Here is a 10,000-nt window from a genome sequence, read left to right as displayed (position 1 = left end):
GTGTTAGATAAGAAAGTTGTGTTTTTTTCCCTCCAGTTCATGCCTCTGTGTGTGTGAGCTGTCACATATCAATCGTCAGCCTTTCAATTGCATTTGAACTAACAGGGCTTCTTACTTGTCTGTTTTGTTAGTTGTTTGTTACTTAAACTGTCTAGCCTTATCACGCAGGTTCAACTTGATAACTCAAAGAGCAGATTCGATGTGATTGCATGCGTGTGTTCTTTCAACAGCACAAAAAAGTGACATACAAAAGTTGCATAACAATGATATTGGACAACAATATTTCAGCGACATACTAAATGCACAACAATATGTAAGGTTCAGGGATGAATCAATTAATGCCACAATGCTGTAATATCAAGAATGGAAGTAAATGCGATGTGCGTCATGTGTTACTGCATAATCATACTGAAAGAAATATTCTTAGTAGTATGATGATTCATAAAGGTAAAGAGGGGATCATACCGTGCAACATTTCTTTTATGTTGTTTATCACGCATAAAGATAGGTATACTATACTGCGTGTCACTTGTTCTGACATTGCACTGTTCTCCTTGTTGACAAATCAAATGGACGTGTTTTCAATTTTACCTAAAAAAAGGTGAATACAAGAATTACTTGAAGAAGGAATACTGCGGATCCGAGACCCAATATGAAAGAAAGAAAGAAGGAAAGGAAAGCACGAAAGGAAGAAACAAAGAGGGGAAGAAAAAAAAGTAAGAAGCAAGAAAAGGAAGAAATTAATTTTCATTTAATGATTTCGCATGACAGCGATGCAACATATTAGAGTCAAGCGCACAAAAGAAAGAAAGAAAAAAAAAGAGCCACACCCCCTTCCCCATCTCAGCCTCATCGTCATTAGACACAACCTTCATCAATGCCTTTCCTTCTAACACGCATTTTCATCATCACCTAAATTCCTTCAAGCTACCTTTCCTTCTTTCCATTTATATACCACTCTAAACAAAATATATGGCAATACCCTGGCAGTTTGACGAAAAAACAGCAACAGCAACAAAAATCCACAGATGGGAGGTCGGGCGCTGGATGGGGTGGGGCATACAGAAAGAAAATGCACAGTGGTTCAGTTAACCAGTTGCAGTTTTGATTCAGTTGATCCAAACAATTGCCAGTGTTCATTCTACACGGAGGGAGTAGAGAGAGAGAGAGAGAGAGAGGGGGGGGGGGGGGGGGGATGGGGGAGGGAGAAGAGACATATATAGCAAAACACAGACAGAGAAGGAGACGGATGGACACACAGAGTAATACTTGGTTGTTTGGATGGTGGTGATTTACTCATTCGTTGTAATGATTTGTCACTGATAGGCTATGCACTGAAAATTCATTCTGACAGAGAAAGAGAGAGGGAGAATGGGAGTGGGCGCTGGGAGGGGGGGGGGGAAGGGAGGTGGGAGGAGGGAACAACACAACAGCTTGAATTACGAGGGTGCAATTTAAGATCAGCTGGCTTTATGATACGCTGCCCAACCTCTTTTGCGTGGGCGAGAGAGATAGAGATAGATAGATAGATAGATAGATAGATAGATAGAGAGAGAGAGAGAGAGAGAGAGAGAGAGAGACGGAACATGGGATCTAGATTTGGCAGACGCTTTCACCAGTCTCACCAGTCTACCTACCGTAGTCTATCACGAGGAGACATCTTGACGTGTTGGAAATGAGGGGTGGTGAAACTAGAGCTTCGATAAGGCCCAGACAGTGGACTCGGATAATGTGGCACCGAATCAGATGCTTTACAACGGATTTGTCATGCTCTTTAGTACGTCAGCCTATTCATTCGTCGCCCCGAAGTGAGAGACTGACTCCAACAGGACGTCAGTACAGAGTTTGTTTTCTCTCTCTTGTCCTTCTTGGCTGTCTGTCTTGTCTGTCTGCCCTTCATCTCTCTGTCTCTGTACATCTCTCTGTCTCTCTGTCTCTGTCTCCCTCACTCTCTCTCTCAGACTAGAAGAATAGGCCATGCCTAAAATCTTAATCCTTCAATAATAAAAAAAAGTTTTCTGAGTTATCTCTCTCTCTCTCTCCCCCCCCCCCCCTCTCTCTCTCCCTCTCCCCCCCCCCCCTCTCTGTCTCTCAGACTAGAAGAATAGGCCATGCCTAAAATCTTAATCCTTCAATAATAAAAAAAAGTTTTCTGAGTTCTCTCTCTCTCTCTCTCTCTCTCTCTCTCTCTCTCTCTCTCTCCCCCCACCCCCTCTCTCTCAGACTGGAAAAATAGGCCATGCCTAAAATCTTAATCCTTCAATAAAAAAAAAGTTTTCTGAGTTCTCTCTCTCTCTCTCTCTCTCTCTCTCTCTCTCTCTCTCTCTCTCTCTCTCTCTCTCTCCCACGCTCAAGCTTACTGATTATTCCTTCCACCATGAACACCCAGCAGACGCCTCCAGCCCCCCACCTCCTCACCCTCACCAGCCCCCTGCCTCCACCCACACCCACCCACCCACACCCCCCACTGAGAAGTAGACAGGTCAGTGCCGCTCCACAACCTCACACTGATCTCTGTCTCTATCTGCCAGTCTGTCTGGATCTCCCTCTCTCTGTCTCTCCTAATGTTAGGTGTGTGTGTGTGTGTGTGTGTGTGTGTGTGTGTGTGTGTGTGTGTGTGTGTGTGTGATGTGCGACATTGTTTCCTTCCGTTTTACTACATGTTACCATTAATGGCATTATACATGTATCGAATACAAATAGATAGATGTTGTGTGTATGTTTGTGTGTATGTGTGTAAGTCGGCACATGTGCTAACATCTTCGCTGCTGGAAAATAAGGATTCATTCATTCATTCATTCATTCATTTATTCTCTCTCTCTCTCTCTCTCTCTCTCTCTCTCTCTCTCTCTCCCTCCCTCCCTCTCTCTCTCTCTCTCTCTCTCTCTCTCTCTCTCTCCTGCGAGCGTGTGTGTGTGTCCTTCTGTCTGTTTTTTGTTTTGTTTTGTTTTGTTTTGTTGTTGTTTTTGTTGTTGTTGTTGTTGTTGTTGTTGTTGTTGTTGTTGTGTGTGTGTGTGTGTGTGTGTGTGTGTGTGTGTGTGTGTGTGTGTGTGTGTGTGATGTGATGTCCACATGATATACCAATTATGATGCCCTCTCTGGTGTCATAGATAAGGGACTATATGCCACCAACACTTATTTCACAGCTTCTCTGTCTCTGCCAATGTTTGTCTGCCTACCTGTCTGTCTGCCTCTCTCTCTTTCTCTCTCTGTGTTCGTCGCTTTCTCTCACGCAAACACAGACGCACGCGCACACACACGTAAACACACACACAGACACAGACACAGACACACACACGCACACACACACACACACGCACACACACACACACATGTAAACACACACACACAGACACACACAGTCACACAGACACACACACACACACACACGCACACACACACACACACACACACACGCACACACACACACACAGACACACACACACGCACACACACACACACACACACACGCACACACACACACACGTAAACACACAGACACACAGACACACACACACGCACACACACACACGCACACACACACACACACACACACACACACACACACACACACACACACACGTAAACACACACACACAGACACACACAGACACACACACACGCACCCATACACACACACACGCACACACACACACACACACACACACACACACACACACACACACACACACACACACACACACACAAGGGCGAACGCAGATACGCTATGTTTTAGTCGTGGGTTTTCATATCAGAGAAGGGTATTTTCCTGTATTTTATGAAATTTCTTCCCCTAGTTCCCATCCTGTCAATATGATACCGACGGATTCATTATTCTTATTATTACCATCACAGGGCATCACTTCCCCGCCTTGGTTCCTCATTATTAATCCTCCCATCTCCATTCTCTCCGATCCATTCAGTAGTTTCTTTGCCCACAGATAAGAACAGGGAGGTAGCCATGTGTTTTTGGTCTCATCGCAAAGGTTCTCTGGGATAATGATTGGGACACCTGTTTCTTAGGGAGTATCAGTATCAGTAGTTGGTGTCAGAATGGTAGCAGTGACTAAACTACTACTGATGCTGGACAAAGGTCAAGCCTACCCATTGGGATGTGGGTTATCTACTGGGACAAGGATCATCTGTTCAGTAGTTGTTTTTTTTGGTTTTTTTTGTGATGGGTTTGCCGCCGCCTTGGCGATACAGGCCAAAATAGAGTTTCGTATTGTGTTGTATTGTATTGTAGTGTAGTGCAGTGTACTGTACTGTACTGTACTGTACTGTACTGTCCTGTATACTGTACTGTACTGTATTGTATTTTGCTGTATTGTGCTGCACTGTACTGTATTGTATTACTTTTTTTTCACAACACATTTCTTTGTGCGAAAATCAGCGTTGCTTTGTCAGGGGAAAGTGCTTCGGAACAATGCAGCACCACTCCTTTCTTTTTCTTTTTTCTGACTGCAAGTGTATTTGTTTTACTATCAGACCCCCTTTTTTTTTTAATTGAACATAATTTTGCCAAGGTCCACCGTTTTGTTGCTGTGGGTCTTTTACATGCGTTAAGTGAATGCTGCACACGGAACCTTGGTTTTTCGTATCATCTGAAATACTAGCACCCAGTCCACCACTCAAGGTCTAGTGAAGGTAGAAGTGAAAAATCGGAAAAAGATGGACGGTGACATTACATTTTTTACGGCTTTGAGAGGTTCCTTGACACGGAAAAATATCCCATATGACGTCATTTTAACCATGAGACATGATGTAAAAAATTTTCCTCTTTCCAATCCCCGTCTCTTACATAAAGTGACTAAGAATGATGTGTTGATCACACCCACTTCTTCCATGGAATACGTAAAAAGTTCCACGCACAATTTCAGACTGGGCTAGGATGGAATACGTTGAGTGGTGAGCGGGTGATAAGGCGAAAAGTGTGTGTGACGAGTCTGGGGTTATAATCTTCCTCGCCACTTCGTTCCCAAGATAGTGGAATAGGGGTGAAGGGCAGCATAACTGAAGCGACTAGTGTTTCACATGGAAGGATAAGGATTCTCTCGAGATTCTCTGTCTGACTGTCTGTCTGTCTGTCTGTCTCTATCTGTTTCTGTCTGTTGCTGTTTGTGTATCAGTATTGTGTACTACATTGAGAGCGCCACCCCTTTTTTTGTATTTTTTCCTGCCTGCAGTTTTTATTTTCATTTGTGTTCTTATGGAAATGGATTTTTTCTACAGAATTTTGCCAGGGACAACCCTTTTGTTACCAAATGACTAGAGAAGCTGTCTGTCTGACTTCCTCTGTCTCTGTCTATCTATGTCCTTCTCTCTCTCTCTCTCTCTCTCTCTCTCTCTCTCTCTCTCTCTCTCTCTTTCACACTGTGACTATGAATGTGTTTCTGTCAGTCTTTCTGCTTCTCTGTCTCTGTCGCTGTCTCTGCCTGTCTGTCTGTCTGTCTGTCCGTCTCTCTTTCTCTCTCTCTCTGTGCCATTCTCTCTCTCTCTCTCTCTCTCTCTCTCAAGCAGACAGAAGCAGACACACACACACATTCATACATGCACGCGCACGCACACACTCACGCGCACCCCCCCCCCTTGCCCCCCCCCCCAAACAAACACACATACATGCATACACACAGACACACATTCACACAAACACAAATGTACATTCTCTCTCTCTCTCACACACACACACACACACACACACACACACACACACACACACATTCACACTCATACTAAAATACCCAGTCCAGCCATTGTCCCACGGTCCCACAAAAGGCACGCCGTCTTTTTGAAGACCCATTGAACAACAGCTCAGCGGCAACTTGTCAGATTGTGGCACGTTGCCCAGGGGAGCAGCGAAACGTCTGTCCTGATATTTCCTGTGCATGACAGACGGAGTTGGTTTCTTCCAGCTCCGGTCAGTCTCTGTTTCTCTATGTCTCCCTCTCTCTCTGTGTGTCTCTCTGTCTCTCTCTGTGTATCTATATCTGTCTCTCTGTCTCTCTCTGTCTCTGTCTGTCTGTCTGTCTGTCTGTCTGTCTGTCTCTCTCTCTCTCTCTCTCTCTCTCTCTCTCTCTCTCTCTCTCTGTGTCTCCCTGCTGTACTTGTGTCAAACAAAAATACCCCCCCTCCCCCACCTTCCCCCTCCCTTGCCAATAGATCCTTACAATGGCAATACAATGTCAAAGTGTCCCTCTCTGTCTTTCTGTCTGTCTGTCTCTCTCTGTATCTTTGTCTGTCTCTGTCTGTCACTCTCTCACCGTCCAGGCTCTGTTTCTCTTTCTCTGTGGCCGTTTGTCTCTGTCTGTTTCTATTTCTGTCTCTGTCTCTGTTTCTGTCTCTTTCTCTCTCTTTCACTCGCTCTTTCTCTCTCTGTCTCTAATTGATTCTCTCTCTCTCTCTCTCAGCCAGACAGAAGCAAACAGACACGACAGTGCAGCAGCTGCATTGGGAGACAGATCATCACCATGCTATTTGCATAAAACAACACGACACTTGCAAATTTATTACATCAGGCCATGGGTCTGTCTGAGCGAGAGGGAAAAATACCCAACAATAGAAGAACGTGGGGGTTGGCGAAGGCAGAGAGGGGTTATAGTAGGAAGGTGGCAGAATGGTTAGGATGCTCATCTGCCATTACAGCGTCAGTGACGGTCTGGGTTCAAATCCCAGTCTTGCCCCTTTCTCCCAAGTTTAAATGTAAAGTCAAATTGAGCATAATTTGTAGTCACTCGATTGTGACGATGTATCGAGGTCCCGTACGCAGGATGCACGTGAATAAGTGAAAAGGAACCCACAGCAACATTCAGTAAGTGTCATCCTCTGTTAGCCGCCGTTCTTTCTCTGTCTCTGGACCTTGCAATTGGAATGAACTTCCTCTTTCGCTTCGTCAAGTCTCCACACTCAGCTCTTTTCAAGTCTTGCCTAAAAACCCACCTCTTCCCAAAATAACCTTCCTTCCCTGCCTCTTCCTTGTCTTCAGTTGCTCCAGTTTTAGAGTTATGCATGCGTGTGAATGACTGGTGCACAAGATTCAGCGCTATATAAATACCACTATTATTATTATTATTATTATTATTATTATTATTATCCTCTGGCAAAGTTCTGTAGAAGAAACCCACATTGACAGGGACTCGAATGTGTGTGCATGCATCCAAGTCCTGGCCATTGCATTTGGTTATGCAGCTGGTCAGCCATCTTCCCAGATGTGGTGTGGGGTGTATGGATTTATCCGAATGCAGTAATGCATCCTGCAGAAACTGACACTGAATCTGAAACTTGGAGTGGAAAGATGCAAAACTGAAGACACACACACACATATTCACTGATGCTAAACTGTCCAGTCCACACACATACATGCACATACACACACGTGCACAGACACCTATGCACTACCATCATATCCGCCACACATATTCACTGATGCTAAACTGTCCAGTCCACACACATACATGCACACAGACACACATACACACACACTCACACCCAGCCACACCTAGCCACACACACACACACACACACACATTGACCCATACGAAGCTACCCAGTCCAACCACTGTCCCACGGTCCCACAAAAGGCACGCCGTCTTTTTGAAGACCCATTGAACAACAGCTCAGTGGCAGCTTGTCAGATCGTGGCACGTTGCCCAGGGAAGCAGCGAAACGTCTGTCCTGATATTTCTTGTGCGTGGCAGAGGCTGATCGGAGCTGGAAGAAACGAGCTCCGTCTGTCTGTCTGTCTGTGTCTCTGTGTTTTTGTCTGTCTCTGACTGTCTCTGTCTCTCTCTCTGTCTGTCTCTCTGTGTCTGTCTCTCTCCATCTCTCTCCTCTTTTCTGGGTGAAAAATAGGACATAATTTGCTTGATTGATATCCACAAAAACTGAAAGGGTGTCATTCATTCATTAATTCATTCATTCATTCTTTCTTTCTTTCTTTCTTTCTTTCTCCCCTTTTCCTCTTTCTCCCTGCCTCTCTCTATCACTTCTCTGCCTATTTCTCTTTCTCTTTCTCCCTGTCTTTGTGTTTATGTCTGTCTGTCTGCTTCTCTCTCTCTCCATATCTCTCTCACCCTCCCTCTCTCTCCATCTGTGTCTCTCTCCCCCTCCCTCTCTTTCTCTCTCTATCACATCACTTCTCTACCTATTTCTCTTTCTCCCTGTCTTTGTCTTTCTTTCTGTCTGTCTGTCTTTCTCCCTCCCTCTTTCTCTCACCCCCACTCTCTCCCTCTCTCTCCACCTGTGTCTCTCTCCCCTCCCCCTCTTTCTCTCTCTCTATCCCTTCTCCCCCCCCCCCCCCCCTTCCACCGTCCTCTCCCTCCCTCTTTCACACTCATTCGCTGTACCTTTTTAGCAATAAATATATTTTTTTAATCAGAGTAGACTGTTTATTAGGAAAAATAATAACTGAAATGATAAAAAGGACATATGACGATATTAACATGTGATTAACTCTGTTAAGTGCTCATGCTTTCGCGGAAACTTGAAACGTGCCATCATGAATCATCAAGAACAGGAAGAAACACATCTGAAAAGGATGCTGGATTGTACACATTTCACTGGGTGTGCCTTGTCGTGTGTTAGGGGTGGGGCTGGGAATGTGTGTGTGTGTTTGCGCGCGCGCGCGCGCGCGTGTGTATGTGTGTGTGTGTGTTGGTATGGGGAGGTATTGTGTGTGTGTGTGTGTGTGTGTGTGTGTACGTGTACTGCGTATAAGTATGTGTGTGTATGTATATGTGTGTGCATGTTTGTGTGCGTGCATGCGTGCGTGCGTGCGTATGTGTGTGTGCGTGTGTGTGTGTGTGTGCGTGCGCCCCAGCATTCCTTCCTCTTCCACCTCAAACCCTACCCTTCCCCCCCCCCCCCAACCTCCTCCGCCTTCCTCTTTCACACACCCCTCTCCCCCTCCCCTCGTCAGTTACAAACGGCATTACAGGCACTCCAGACACAACAAAGCACATCAAAGAAAACAGAATGACTATGCCATGCACGTTTTCTTCCAGTTCTGTCTTGGCCAGTAGGTGTCCCTTTAATCGCTACTTTTGATTCACAATCACCCGAAAAGATCAGACTAGGTTTTTGAAACATATTAACAAATCATTTGAGCTCATCAGCGGCCTTAACTCATTTCTCATAAATGATTTATTAAAGATCAGAAAAGAGAATGTTCTCTAGAAAAGCTGGTATTTGCATTCATGTTGGATAGCAACCTCTGGAATCTTTGTTCCATGTGAGTTGCTTCTGCTCGTCGGAAGCTTTTGATTTTGTTTTCAAAATGAAATGAAATCTAAACTGACTACTTATTTTTTTATTCTATATTTGAACTTACCAAGTGGAGGGAACTGGATATCTTTCTCCGAAATCAGGTACTAAGGAAGGGAGTTAAGCTCGAATATATAATGAGGAGGGTTTCTCAAAATTGTATCTTCTTTGTATGTATGTATGTATGTATGTGTTTATCTATCTATCTATGTTAGTCAGTCGTGTCTGACTAAGACCAGCAGAGCAGCAGAGGAGAGTACTGCTATCCCGATTATCAGAGCTAGAATTTGATTATAGTGGAGAGTGTCTTGCGCAAGTTACATCCCCACCACTCTCTCGGCCATGGCAATACAGTCGGCGTTTGGATGGCTCCCAAAGGCCAGCTAGGCCCCAGGGTTGCAGCATTAAGAACCAGTACAATCTTGCCTCTTAGTTTGAGAGTCATAGCCCTTCGCAAAATACTAAGCTGTTAATGACTTCCCATTGCAGCGGAAAAAACCATTGATCATACAGCTCTCACTTTGCTCGTGGCCTAACTGTAATCTTATGTCATCTCTGAAACAAGCCGAGCGCTATACTTCATGTCAGACCTACAAATCATTTTTCACTGAACACCCAGACATACCATGCTTTCGGTGGAAACAGATTGTTGATACACCATGCTCATATGAAACTTATGCATCCACATTTAATCTGAACCCACGGCTGTATAACGCATGGGGATGTGCGCCGGCCATGTGCT

Source organism: Babylonia areolata, chromosome 1 (assembly GCF_041734735.1).
Source record: "Babylonia areolata isolate BAREFJ2019XMU chromosome 1, ASM4173473v1, whole genome shotgun sequence".
NCBI lineage: Eukaryota > Metazoa > Mollusca > Gastropoda > Neogastropoda > Buccinidae > Babylonia > Babylonia areolata.
This window is presented reverse-complemented; position numbering follows the sequence as displayed.